Source organism: Montipora foliosa, chromosome 3 (assembly GCF_036669935.1).
Source record: "Montipora foliosa isolate CH-2021 chromosome 3, ASM3666993v2, whole genome shotgun sequence".
Classification (NCBI taxonomy): Eukaryota; Metazoa; Cnidaria; class Anthozoa; order Scleractinia; family Acroporidae; genus Montipora; species Montipora foliosa.
This window is the reverse complement of record NC_090871.1, coordinates 14,485,226-14,487,725: the sequence shown is the minus strand read 5'-3', so window position 1 is coordinate 14,487,725 and position 2,500 is coordinate 14,485,226. Positions and strand designations below refer to the sequence as shown.

General features: G+C 40.8%; 1 protein-coding gene across 1 annotated transcript in view; it reads left to right on the top strand.

Moving 5' to 3' along the window:
• The window catches only part of LOC137996857 (thrombospondin-related anonymous protein-like), an 11,467-nt gene extending 11,430 nt beyond the window's left edge, over positions 1 to 37 (top strand). Inside the window, exon 4 of the mRNA XM_068842472.1 lies at positions 1 to 37. This exon is cut by the window's left edge and continues 4,609 nt beyond it. The gene's annotated coding sequence lies outside the window, so the exon portion shown is untranslated.
• Positions 38 to 2,500: the final 2,463 nt, after the last annotated feature.

Below are 2,500 nucleotides of genomic sequence, written 5' to 3'. Positions count from 1 at the left end.
TCGTCTCTTGGAAATAAATGCACTCTCTTCCAGCTTTGGATGTGGCAAGGTCATGAAGTCTTACCTTGTAGCTCAGTCAGTATAGCAGCGGTGATCTAACCCGAAGGTCGTGGGTTCAATTCCCACCCTGTTCAGAGCTGGTTCATATGGGGTAGAAACCTAGCACTTCACATGACACTCTAATCAGTTAAGTCTGCTCAAATATAAGTGCTTCGCGGCCAACGTTTGCAAAAAAAACGTAATCCTTCCATGTACTTGTACATGTTCATTGCCGTGACTTTGAAATCTTCAGTTCCCACGGCCTGCTCCCGTCAGCACCTTGTAGCTCAGGCAGTGGAGCAGCAGTGATCTAACCCTAAGGTCGTGAGTTCAATTCCCACCCTGGTCAGAGTTTTTCTCTGTCCTTATGTGGGCCCATTTCCATTAGTAGGGCTAACGCTCACATGGTTCATATGGGGTAGAAACCTAGCACTTCACATAATAAGTTTATATATGACATGATTATGAGGTAGTTACGGGCGTAAAGGAAAACCAACGGAAAATCGAGTTTCATCTTTTCTTGTGAAATTCCCAACTCCTGGGCCCTCTGCTTTACTCTGTTTCTTTATTTTTTCTTTCATGACACTCAACGGTCACCATGACAGCATCATGCGGCCTCAACATTTCAACTTCCTCCAATTTTTACACTGACAATAATTATGAAAAACGTTTTTTCTTTTACTATTTAACCCTTTAATACATATGTCGCATTAATTGCTTTTTTGAAATTTGGTATGTATCAATGAAAAAGCTATTGTAGCTTGCAATTGTTGTGGACATCAGCGCTGCATCTTCACACTGTCTGTGGAGAGGAGAAAATACCATGTGAGCTAAATAAAGCAGGCATTGCGATACTTGTTATAAATACTCGGCTAAGATACTAGCTGGAAACACAAGGCGCTTTCTATTTGACCACAAGCTCTGCGTAGACTACTTCGCCTCTTAGTCCGTCGAGCGCAAGAAGTCGCCATTTTAACCCAAATCACCATATATGGAAATTAACAATAGACGCCCAAACAATAGCTAACAATTGTTAACAATGGTTTATTCACTATGTAACAACTATTCACCGAAGTGGAGGTGAATAGTTGTTTTAGTATATACTAATACAGTGAGATAATATATCATAAGAAGATGATTTTAACTCATTTCCCTGCAAAGATTACAACATTTTCAGGCACGAATTCCATGTGAATTGCACAGAAGTGAGTAGCAAAAGATATCCGGAGTTTGAGTACGCAATCGGCGCGCGCGTTCAACGCTATCCACTGTTTTAGTATATACATAGTTAATAGAGGGGAATGGTTATGAAACCCGACAAATATCTTTGTTGTAAGTTTTTGTTCTCTTTTTTGGCCTTGACTGTACACAAAACACAATAAATGTTAACTCCGTACTGAGGAAGTAGCCAATACAAACGTGTTGGTTACGTAATTCATGCATAGTGTATGAGCGCAAAACAAAAGATTGTGCACGGTCGTGGACTTTCCAAACTAAATCTTGGTATATTTGTTTGCTCCTTTAATGTTTGCCGAGCTTCCGAACCAGTCCACTCTATTAACTATGGTATATACTAAGAATTATTAGCCGAGAACTCAGGCAGTAATCTCGACCCAGATCTCATTCTGACGAAGGGCTAAGGCTCGAAACGTCAGCTTTCCAAATCGTTCACGGTGGTAATTCGACCTTTATCAACACGTTTGATAAAACCAAATTTTTCTTGTTTGACTCTCCCACCGACGCAGCACTAATGTTTCTTTAGAAACTAGAAATTTGTTTCCAGATCTCCGTGAGTCTCACATTGTACCAACTTGTCTACTACCTGTAAAATGACGATTATCGACAATTCCTAATTTTCAGGCTCTGAATTGACGGTTATCGTCAATTTAGATTACTCTGTCCCAGGACTTGTGGTAGCAGATGAAAAGAAAAAAAAAAAGAAAAAGGTTGCATTCCTGTGGCCTGTTTCTCAAAAGTTCCGAAACTTTTCGGGCCTATTTCGGGTGCCACAATTCCCCTAAGCCATCAAACTTCGCAATTCTCTTAGTTTTTCTTACATTAAAAACATGTTAAAGGACAACCTCGTTCCCAGGGTCTCTCTTCTCTGCCTCCATTGTCGTTGAGAAGAGAGACCCTGGGAACGAGGTTGGTTAAAGGATCAACAGATTCCAGTTTGACAACTGGCTTTTCGGGCCCGAAAAGTTCTCGGGACTTTCGAGAAACAGACCCCTGGACAGGATTTCAACTGGCTGAGAACTGTACCGATCATTTACCAACACTAATTATTCTCGAGCGCTAAGCGTCTTCACTAGCCCTTTCGTGCACGGTTAGTTTTTCTCATTACAATATAATCGAGCATGTATGTGAGGCAATTTCGGGCTATTTTGTAGTTTTAACCCGAAATTGACCCGTATCCACGTTAGATTACAGTATAATGCAAACGAGAAAAACTGACCGTGAA